Source organism: Tursiops truncatus, chromosome 3, assembly GCF_011762595.2.
Source record: "Tursiops truncatus isolate mTurTru1 chromosome 3, mTurTru1.mat.Y, whole genome shotgun sequence".
NCBI classification, from domain to species: Eukaryota; Metazoa; Chordata; class Mammalia; order Artiodactyla; family Delphinidae; genus Tursiops; species Tursiops truncatus.
Genome location: NC_047036.1, coordinates 74,561,243 through 74,573,217, shown reverse-complemented (window position 1 = coordinate 74,573,217; position 11,975 = coordinate 74,561,243). Strand labels below are relative to the sequence as shown.

Genomic DNA, 11,975 nt, shown 5'->3' with positions numbered 1-11,975 from the left:
TATTTCCAAGATTTTGGATCATCTTTACTATCATTATTCTGAATTCTGTTTCAGGTAGACTGCCTATTTCCTCTTCATTTGTTAGGTCTGGTGGGTTTTTATCTTGCTCCTTCAACTGCTGTGTGTTTTTCTGTCTTCTCATTTTGCTTATCTTCCTGTGTTTGGGGTCTCTTTTTTGCAGGCTGCAGGTTCGTAGTTCCCATTGTTTTTGGTGTCTGTCCCCAGTGGCTAACGTTGGTTCAGTGGGTTGTGTAGGCTTCCCGGTGGAGGGGACTAGTGCCTGTGTTCTGCTGGATGAGGCTGGATCTTGTCTTTCTGGTGAGCAAGTCCACGTCTGTTGTTGTGTTTTGGTGTTTCTGTGGACTTATTATGATTTTAGGCAGCCTCTCTGCTAATGGGTGGGGTTGTGTTCCTGTGTTGCTAGTTGTTTGGCATAGGGTGTCCAGCACTGTAGCTTGCTGGTCGTTGAGTGAAGCTGGGTGTTGGTGTTGAGATGGAGATCTCTGCCGTTTGATATTATGTGGAGCTGGGAGGTGTCTTGTGGACCAGTGTCCTGAAGTTTGCTCTCCCTCCTCAGAGGCACAGCACTGACTCCTGGCTGAAGCACCAAGAGCCTTTCATCCACACGGCTCAGAATAAAGGGGAGAAAAAGTAGAAAGAAATAATTAGTAGAAGTAGAAAGAAAGAAAGAAACAAAGAAAGAAAGGAGGGAGGGAGGCAGGGAGGGAGGAAGGAAGGAAGGAGGGCAGGAAGGAAAAAAAGAAAGAAAGTAGATAAAGTAAAATAAAATAAAGTAAGATAAAATAAAATCAAGTTATTAAAATAAATAATTATTAAGAAAAAAATAAACGGACGGATAGAATCCTAGGACAAATGGTGGAAGCAAAGTTATACAGACAAAATCTCACACAGAAGCATACACACACACACTCACAAAAAGAGGAAAAGGGGAACAAATCATAAATCTTGCTCTCAAAGTCCGTCTCCTCAATTTGGGATGATTCGTTGTCTATTCATGTATTCCACAGATGCAGGGTACATCAAGTTGATTGTGGAGCTTTAATCCGCTGCTTCTGAGGCTGCTGGGAGAGATTTCCCTTTCTCTTCTTTGTTCTCACCGCTCCCGGTGCTCAGTTTTGGATTTGGCCCTGCCTCTGCGTGTAGGTCGCCAGAGGGCGTCTGTTCTTCCCCCAGACTGGACGGGGTTAAAGGAGCAGCTGCTTCGGGGACTCTGGCTCACTCAGGCCGAGGGGAGGGAGGGGTACGGAGTGCGGGGCGGGCCTACGGCGGCACAGGCCGGCGTGACGTTGTACCAGCCTGAGGGGCGCTGCGCGTTCTTCCGGGAAAGTTGTTCCTGGATTCCGGGACCCTGGCAGTGGCGGGGTGCATAGGCTCCCCGGAAGGGAGGAGTGTGGATAGTGACCTGTGCTCGCACACAGGCTTCTTGGTGGCAGCAGCAGCAGCCTTAGCGTCTCATGCCCGTCTCTGGGGTCCGCGCTTTTAGCCGCGGCTCGCGGCCGTCTCTGGAGCTCCTTTAAGCAGCGCTCTTAATCCCCTCTCCTCGCGCACCAGGAAACAAAGAGGGAAGAAAAAGTCTCTTGCCTCTTCAGCAGGTCCAGACTTTTCCCGGACTCCCTCCCGGCAAGCTGTGGTGCACTAACCCCCTGCAGGCTGTGTTCACGCTGCCAACCCCAGTCCTCTCCCTGTGCTCCAACCGAAGCCGGAGCCTCAGCTCCCAACCCCACCCGCGCCGGCGGGTGAGCAGACAAGCTTCTCGGGCTGGTGAGTGCCGGTCTACACCGATCCTCTGTGCGGGAATCTCTCCGCTTTGCCCTCCGCACCCCTGTTGCTGTGCTCTCCTCCGCGGCTCCGAAGCTTTCCCCCTCCGCCACCCGCAGTCTCTACCCGCGAAGGGGCTTCTTAGTGTGTGTAAACCTTTCCTCCTTCACAGCTCCCTCCCACTGGTGCAGGTCCTGTCCCTATTCTTTGTCTCTGTTTATTCTGTTTTCTTTTGCCCTACGTGGTACGTGGGGAGTTTTTTGCCTTTTGGGAGGTCTGAGGTCTTCTGCCCGCGTTCCGTAGGTGTTCTGTAGGAGTTGTTCCACATGTAGATGTATTTCTGGTGTGTCTGTGGGGAGGAAGGTGATCTCCGCGACTTACTCTTCTGCCATCTTCCCGGAAGCCCACAGTAATCTCAATTTTATTGTGGCTGCTATGATTGTATCTGCCTGAGTTTGAATCCTGGCTCTGCCACTTACTAGCTGTGTGACTTTGGGCATGTTGCTTAACCACTATCTCTGTGCTGTAGTTTTCTCATCTATAAAATGGGCATAATAATATTACCTATCTTATAGGCTTGTTATGAGGATTAAGTAAACTTAATAGCTATAAGTCCTTGGAAGACTGCCTGGCCCATAGAAAATGCTATATATGTGCTGGCTAAATAATTAAATAACATTATTATCATTACACTAATCAAATTAAAGAGAAATTCCCCTTCTCTTTACCTAAGAAACTCCAAACCAGGAATTTAAATTCGAATAAAATATGCTTTTCGAGGTTGTGAAAACATCCAGTTAACTATATTTGAATTAAAAAATCAGGCTAGCTTATTTTACAAATCTTAGCACTACTTTATTAATAAAACATTTTCTGGATATTGCATTTAATTCAGAGTTGAGATTTTCATAAATGTTAACTTTCGTCTTAAAACTTCTACTGCATAAAGCTCGCAGGCAAACCTTCAGACAATCAAAAGATTTGCCTTAGCAAAATCTCAAATAATAATAAAAAGGGACATTGGACTGTGAGAACTGACTGCATATGCTGAAAACTGAATTATGTAAATTGATATTCAAGCTTCCAGAAGTAAAGCCACAATATTCACAGATAAAAACTTCATCCTTTACCTTTGTGAAGTGTATGTGGAGTGTTGGTTAACTGCAGGGGGCTGCTAGCTCCCTCCATTGCCTGGATGGGGGGAGGTGGTGAGTAGCAGGTGGAGTGTGGTTAGGGAGGTCGCTTAGGTATGCTTCTTAGGGCAGGGGATCCTAATCTTTCTTTAGGGTCTCATGTAGTCAGTGGATCATCTTCCCTGAACAATACACCTTTTTTTCATCCTTTCTTTTCAGAGAGACTCATCCCAATCTGAGAACTCCTGGTTGAATGCCTTGGAGAAGGCCTGGGCTCCACACTTTGGAAGAGTTCAGAGTCTAGTTAAGAGATGGGACACTTCTGGGATCTCTGTAACTTTTTATTGTCCCTATGGAAGTGGGAAATGTCACCCTTGCATGGCAACATCGAAGCTTCCTCGGTGGTAGACAGGTAGGTCCTTGGCAGTTGTGTGTTTGCACATAAGCATAGGAAACTATACCACCACTTCTGTGCACTTGAAATGACCCCATTTTGTCCTTTGAGGTAGAAAATCTTTATTATTTTTTTGGTTTGTAGAGGAAAGGTTGAAACTCAGAAAGGCTAGGTGGCATATCCAAAGCTACACATCTAGCCCTGGTGCCTAACTCTTCTTCGTCTGTGGGAGAGAGGGCAGTTCTCTTTTCCATTCCTTGAAATGTCCTTTGAAGATCTCACCCAGGTGAAAAAAGGACTTTCCATCAGTGGAATTTATTTTATTACCTTTGATAAAATTATTTTGGGGGAAGGAGTATTGTAGTATTGTCTTCTGTCTTGTTAGAATTTAGAATTTTATTTTTGCAAACTTTGATTCTATTAGTGAGAAATAATAACAATCCAAACTTGCATTTATTTGATAACTTTCTTTTAAGGAAGTCAGTGAATACAATTCCTGACAATTCTAAAAAGCTTCAGTAAACTTAAAAGCATGTTGTGAATGTTGAAGTTAAATCATATCTCCCAAAGGATTTTCTTTACTTTTTCTATAAAAAATTTTATTTCATTTATGTTAAATCAATTAGTCAAATCATCCATTAACATATGTTGGGCACCTACTATGTGCCAGATACTGTGCTAATGGGCAGGTTGGACTGGTTGGATGAGTTGATTTTCTAAAAGAAAAAATTCAATTCCGTCTTATCAAACTTCAGATTAACTTGAAGTTTTATGAACAGCAAGACTCCAAACATAGGGTATGCCAGGAGTTGCAGAAATTTGAATAATCTCTAATATTTGAGGATTACCATGCTGGTTGTTATCAGTTTGTCCTCTAGATCCATTTCTGCACTTCTTTGCCCTGCCCTGTTCTTTGGAGTGTGTGTGGGGGTGGGAACGGTGGAAGGGAGGATGGGAATGCTGATTTCTATGTATTGGTTCTACTAGCATCTCTTGCCTCTATCTTCTGGTTGTGTTTGACCAATGGCAGACCAGCAGGAAACCAGAGGGTGGGAGGGGAAAGAACCCACGATATTTATCCTCATTCTCTAACTCCCTTCTCATGGTCTGGCAGAGTTGAGTTCCTCTCCTGCTTTGCCTCTGTTGGAGGTTGCCTCTTTCACAGTGCCGCTCTCTCCAGGCTGTATACCTCACATTGTGTATCTGTAACATTGGTTTGTCTACTTGCCCTGTCCGGCCTAGGGCTGGTACTGGCTTCCCACTGTTGCTAGTCCCTGGATGTCTTGCCACTCCTTATTGGTTCTTTTAGCTCTGCCCACACCCCTGTAAATAGTCCTTTATTTTGAATGTGCCATCTGTTTCCTTTAGCATCCTGACTGATACTGCCAATTAGTCTGTGCCAAGCACTACACTACGGCTTCATGGATTATCTCATATAATACATACCCGCCCTGTGTGGTAGGTTCTAATATTACTCTTATTTTTTAAAAAAAACGTATCAAAAAGAGATTTAAAGGGTAACACAGCTGGAAAGTGGTGGGGCCAGGATTTAAACCCAGGCAGTCTGATTACAGAGCCCATCCGCTTACCCATGATGTTGTATGTCTCTGGTCAGATTCTCTGGGAGACTGACTGTGAGATGAAGATTTGCAGGGCAGGCAGAATTTTGGGGAGTAGAGCTTGCAGGATGAACACCTGGGTGGGTGGGTGGGTGAAGGAAGCAGGGCTGGGGAGAAAGAAGTTGAACTGCAGTGCAGGGGAAACAAAAGCGTAATCCAAGCCCAGGAGGAGCTTTGGAGCCTGGGAGGCTTCCAATTTGGGGTAAGGGAGCAGGGGTTTTATATGCTGGTATTGCCCAGACACTCAATGCAGGGCTTTAACTTTGGACCCTCTTTGGCCAAGGTAAGTCCAGAAGAGAGACTGTTGAGAGTGTTGACTGCCAACTCTCCCAGAAGCTGGGGGAATGAGGGCTTAGTCTTGGAGGGCAGATCTGGGCAGCATGTCATCACATCCACTATACTGTTTGAAACACATATGGAGGTCATGAGTTAGCAGCTTGCTCAAATCATGTGTGATCTTTGAAAACGTTATTAGACTCATGTATATAGCTGGTTTCCAACTATACGTGTGTGTGTGTGTGATTTTGATGCGATCATTTGATGTTGTTGAAAAACACTGAAGCAGGAGTCAAGAGACCTGGATTCGAGTTTCTGCTCTGCAGCTTAATACGTGCCTTTGTTCAATTCACTTAATGCTTCTGGATCCCAGTTTTCTTACTAATAAATTGAGGAATTTTGATTAGATGGTTTCTAAAGCTATCTTAAACTGTAAAGTTCTCTGTTTCTATTAACTTATTAGCTTTCTAAAATCCAGAAATAGCAAAAATAAACATGTTGGAATGCTTTTTAAGTAATGCTGGAGACTATTTCTTGAAACCTCCAGTTAGTGACTTTCTCAAGCTTTGTCAATAAATCATGATGAATATCATGAAAATTCACACAGCCCCAGTATCACCCAGTGATCTCTGAAGAGCAGAGATGCCCCTTTTCTCACTGGAATGTCTTTATTTGGTATATGTGAGGTTTAAGAACACTAAACACTTCTCATTCTTTCTGAGCATAGCTCATACAGATATTTTATTTTAAGAATTGTTTTGAAATTGCTTTTGCAGGGTCATTGTTAAAATTTGAACAGGCATGATCTTAATTTGGCTAGATCTATATTCCTCAAAGTGAGAAGGAGTAGAAAATGGCCTTAGCTTGAGTTAGTAAAATAAAACTGATTCTCAAGGTATAGAAAAGCTAGAGAAACAAACAGGTAAACAAAATCTAGATAACAAAAAAGAGAATGAAGGTATTGATGATAGAATTATGAAAAAATATTGAGTAAGTACTCAACATTGTGAACTTTAATTAAAACTAACAGAAATATATCTTAACAAGAGAGTAAAGGCTTAAATACAGAACCAAGCAAATATAGAAATCCTTTAAGATTGATTTTCCTGAGCTGTGGCCAACGATTCAACAAAAATGGAAAATAACTATTATTGTCAGTCATGTATGGCCCTGCCTGTATGATTTCCCAATGTAAGCCTTATGGTCGAAGCTGCTTGAACCATAAATAAATAAATAGACATACCTTCACTCTGCTTTCCTTACCTGACTCTTGTTAAACCTTATCAACAACTGTAGAGGGCCAAAGAAGCAATTTCAATAAATATTTCATTACATGGGAGCCCATTTGCTGGCATTTCAAATAAATAACTACATTCTCTCACTCAGTGGACACTAGCAGGGGAAACTCTCCAGTTTCCATTTTCAGACTTTCTTTTACTTTCTGAGGAGGTCAGTCATTTTCGTTTTCCAGTGTACAGCTCGATTATTTATTGTAGGAAAATGTTTTAAACCAGGAAAAGAGAAAAAATTCCAACCAAATAATTGATTGAAGACTGTCTCCTGGCAGATTAATCCCTACTACTTGGCCAGGGCTCATTCCAGAGTGATCAGACTGGTCAAGCTTAAATTGTATGTCCACAGGAAGTTGCATAAATAACCCCAAATACTGTGAACCTCTTTGCACTCGGTCATCCCCATGACCTTCAAAGAAAATGTCAGAAAAGTAGTAAGAGAAAATATAACCTGAGATGCTCTAGTTATGGTATTTTCTAATAAATAACACCGTTTTATGCTCCTTTCATCTAAACACATTTATCAGTTAAGACTTACATGCTTCTCGGTAAGTGAGTAGAAATACTGCCCTTTACCTCGTGGGTAACCTGGAAATACAATTAAATGTATTCTAAGTCAAGCTCAGGAGCTATTTTTAGAGCCAGGGTTAACTTTCTTAAGCAATATCCTTATTTTATTTCCTTAACTGTATTCACTTGAACATTGCCTTTAGAATATACTGTGGTCCTTTCTTAATTGTTCCCTTAATAGAGACTGTGTACATGGGAATGTTTGAGGAGATGATTTTGTGAAAAGCCCTAGCTTCCATCTTGATTATCCAAAGGATGGGCCTTGATTTACAGCTACAGAGAAACAAGAGCTGTTCTAGTTAGACTTTGCCTAGTCACTTTTTGCCCAGCAATTTCAGTTCAAAAGTGAAGTCATCTTCTCAGCCAATCTCCTTTCATCCTCAAGTTTTCAATTTTGATTGGAGACATCACTAGTATTTAAGTCTTCTATACCAGAAATTATGAAGTTATCTTAATTCTTCTTTCTAATTGTCTCTAGCTAATATGTTATGTACTGTTTATTCTTATCCCTTTTTAATGAAAAAAGTGCTGGATTTAGAAAAAGGGACCTGGAATTCTAGTATCCCAACTCTGCCACTTACTAATTATGAGATCCAGAAAGTTTCTAAGAGTTTTAGTGCCTTCCCCTGTGAAATGGGGGCTAGTAATATTTGTTTTGCTGATATCACACAGATGTTTTTATGATGAAATGAGTTGGTGTGAATTGTAGATCATCCCAATTTATATGGTAGAGAGAAGCAGGGGTAACCTAATTAGATCATTGCCTTCTTTTGGGAGCCAGAACATAAAACTGCTGCTCTCTGAGCACCATCCACTCCCATGCGTTAGAAGCTTTAGGATGGCTAGCTTCCTGTCACTTACTGCATATACCCAGCCCTGATCCTGAGGTGTAAGCCCTCTAGAAGCTGTCCATCAAATTGCTTACTCCTGTGCGCCTAGAGAGAAGGCACACCCCACTTCATACCATTGCTGCTAAACTGTCTTTCTAGGCTGCACTGAATGTAGTTGTTCCAAAGTACCCACAATTCTTCAAGAGACCACAGAGACTAAGTTCACCCTTCTTCACATCCCTGTTTTCCTCAACTGCCTACTGGACCTCTCCTTTTTTTTTTTTTTTGCGTTACGCGGGCCTCTCACTGTTGTGGCCTCTCCCGTCGTGGAGCACAGGCTCCGGACGCGCAGGCTCAGCGGCCATGGCTCACAGGCCCAGCCGCCCTGCGGCATGTGGGATCTTCCCCGACCGGAGCACAAACCCGTGTCCCCTGCATCGGCAGGCGAACTCTCAACCACTGCGCCACCAGGGAAGCCCTGGACCTCTCCTTTTGAACATCTCACACTAACATCATACTCGATACACCTAAAACTGGAGTCTTCCTTCCAAACAGTTCCTCTCCAGTGTCTCCATCTCAAGGAACCGATGAACACCACTACCTTTCACTAACTTGTCCAAGGCAGCAATCTGGGGTAGGCCTTCCACTCACCAATATCTAATTAAACACCGAAGGCGCTTGCATCTATCTCCTAAACATCTTTTAATTCTATTCACTTTTCTTCCTCTTTATTGCCACTTACCCTGTCTCAGGGCATCATCATCCTTTACCTGAATTACTGCCACAGCTTCCTAAATTGTTTCCCAGCCTCTCCTCACTCTTCACCTCTCTCCATTCTATCCTTACATTCTAGCCAGAGTTAGTGTTCTAAAATGCAAAGTTGACCATGTCATAGCCCTGCTTAAAATGTTTTACATGATTTCCACTTGCCTTCAAAATACTGGCCAAATTCCATGAATCCTGTAAGGACAAACTTCTGCTCTTGCTTCCAGCTTCCCTCTCCCCACTCATATCATGTATGAACAGCTTATAAGCTTGAGTAATTACTCTCAGTTCCAAGAACGTGCCTTGAGCACCTTCATGATTTTGCATATGCTCTTCCCCCTCACTCAGATCACTTTATCTTCTCTCTTTGCCTGGCCAATTCCCAGTCATTCTTTGAATTTAAGTTTAGATGTTGTTTCTTTTGGAAAACTTCCCCCGTTTCCCTAAGTTCTGAGAACACCCTGTATTTCTGCTATTGTAACACTCAATATGTTGTTTAGCGCTTGTCTGTTTATCCACCTATGTCCCTTACTAACACTCCACAAAGGTGGGGATTATGACTGGTGTGTTCACCACTCTATTCCAGGTACTCAGCACAGTGCCTCGCAAGTAGAAAGCTCAAGTATTTGTTGAATAAATTCATGAATAAGATCAATGACATCTTTGTTTATTTTCCTGGTCAGCAGAGTGATATGGTTCCCATTGCATGATTATGGATGGTGCCAACCCCCCTATGAAATGGAATAATAATACCTGTCTCAGATGACTTCAGGGTTGTTTTTGATACTAGTGAGATAATTCCCATGAAAGTTCACTGTAACATGATCAATTTCCTACTAATAAAAATATATCATTATCAAACTCATCATGTTTTCATCAGCATGTGCACGTGTATATTACCCATTTTAGGGCTAGTATTTGAATTTAGTCATTTAAAATTCTGTACTGTGTATATCAGTTAGCTATTGCTGCAGAACAACCTGCTCCAAAAACTTAATGGATTAAAAAACAACTGCTTATTTAGTTCATGATTCTGCAGGTTGGCAGTTAAAGCTGTGGTCAGCTGGGCAGTTGGTCTTGACTGGGCTCTATGGACAGTTATTGGGTCAGTAGGGGGCTGGTTGGACCAGGATGGTTTCAGCTGGGCAGCTTGTCCCTGTTCTGTGTGTCCTCTCATCCTCCAGCAGGTTAGTGCGGACTTGTTCATGGTGGAGGCAGGGTGCCATGAGAGTAAACAGAAGAACATAGGACCCCTTGAAGTTTAGGCTTGGAACTGACACAATATAACTTGGTTACATTTTTATTAGAAAGCAAACCCAAAGCCAACCCATATTAAATAGGTAGGGGAATCTCTGGAAGATATTATGGAGAGTGAATACAGGGAGGGAAATATTGTGGCCATTCTGCAAACAAGCCACCATATTCTGTCAGCATCTTCATTTAATTATTTACCAAGTCACAAATCTGACCATGTTGCTTTATCTAAAATTCTTTAGTGACTCTCCATTGTCTTCTCATACCACTTCTTACATGGCAGGCGTTGACTGTTCTAAACACTATATATATATTATCCCTATGAGGGAGGTACTATTATTGTCTCCTTCTTACAGATAAGGAAACTGGGGCACTGTGAAGTTAACAAACTTGCCCAAGTTCACTCAGCTAGAAGTCTGGTTTTAGCATCAGGATCTGGAGCCTGTAGTTTAACCTTCATCGTCTCCTACCTCTTAAGACTTAGCTCACTTTGATCTGTTCCCCTGTGTACTTTGACATTTCCTATGTTCAGTTACCTATTTCAATATCTGATGCCCCTGTGAGTTAGCCACTCAAGAGCACAGATCATGCCTTACCTCTGTAGCCATTGAATGTAGCACAGAATCATGTCTTTGTTGCCCTTTCCATACCAAGATGCGTCTTTTGCACCATTAAAAATCTCTGCTTCTTGGATGAAAAAAAATCAGAGTGAAGACTATTAGTCCTCACAGCATCTCCAAGAAAGAAGTGACGAGTGGGAAGCTCTATCTCATTTTGCAAACAGGAAATTTAGGCATGTGGAGATGAAATCACCCAGTGCTGTGCCAGGATTCTTTTTTTGGTTTTCCAATTCCTAGTTTTGTGTTCTATCTACCAAAGAGTGGTATTTGTCTATGAAATGCGGCTGATGGTTGCTTAATTTTCCCCAGAACAAAAGTTAAAAAACCTAGCAATTAAATTAAATCACCCAAGAGGGATGCCTTCTTCCATTGTAAAGTTTTGAGGGAACAAACTTTTGGGGAAACTTTTTTTCCCTGGGGTATAGTGCTTTCTTCTCTTTCAGCAGAATATATTGTGTCTGATGGAGCAAAAAATTGTTTTTAAGAAACCCTGCACCAATCTGTCTGCCCCAGCTCAGACACATGCTCGAACAGAAAATTAAATTCACAGAAATGAGAGAAAATCAAGAGAACCAAAGGAGCATGTCTTCTGTTTCCCAGGACCATCCTCTAGTGTATTTAGTGGCCTCTTGGGTGACAGGGTGATGAGGGGAAAGGATTGGTTGAATGCAACTAATTTTTCATGTCTTTTTGCTTATTTCATCAACGCGCCATGAAAAAAGTAAGCGTCATGCACATTTTACCTACATGGTTTTAATCTGTAAGAAGCTTTATTAGAACTTAGATAGTTAAAACAGTTTTGTTTTTTTTCCCCAGTGCGAGTTTCATTACTACCATTTGCTTCATTAACAGCAGTAACTTCTTGGGTGTGAAGCTTGCTTGAAATGGTAACTACTTAGAGAAAGTGGAGGGAGAAGGAGAAATAAAAGAAGAGGCTTAAGGAATAGTGCCACTGAAACACATTCTTGGGAAAGAAAATCAACTGGATGGTCTCTCTGACCACATAACTGTTTTTCCTCTTAAAGATTTTTGGCATTTGGTTTAAATTCTATTATTTCCTAAATAGTAGTCTTTAAGTCTCCTTTTAATCATCTATTGTATGCATATCATTTCAACTTAGGTAGAATTTTTATTCGTATAAAAATGTTTTGTGTTTTTGCTTCATAGTGACTTCCCAATTTTACAACCTTCCTCTGTCTTCTGTCTCTAAATTTCATTTGCCAATAAAACTATGCATTTGAATAGTTGGTTCTAAGCTTTGTAAAAAGAGGGAGTTTGGCATGTCTTGTAAACCATGTACTTAATAAAAGTTAGATGAGGATAACGAAGATGGTCCTGCAGATGCTGACCTTTCCCAGTAATCTATTTTCCTTGAAATGACTGTATTTGCCTCAGTGACTCAAAAAAAAAATCTCCTTTTTTCTATATCTCAAGAAGGACAAA

General features: G+C 41.8%; 1 long non-coding RNA gene across 1 annotated transcript in view; it reads left to right on the top strand.

The window, feature by feature from the left end:
- Positions 1-1,574: 1,574 nt before the first annotated feature.
- LOC109549090 (uncharacterized) overlaps positions 1,575-11,975 on the top strand; it is a 677,834-nt gene continuing 667,433 nt past the window's right edge. The window contains exons 1-2 of the long non-coding RNA XR_012330755.1: positions 1,575-1,782; positions 3,132-3,324. This is a non-coding gene — a long non-coding RNA (uncharacterized lncRNA). The remainder of the gene's footprint in view (positions 1,783-3,131; positions 3,325-11,975) is intronic.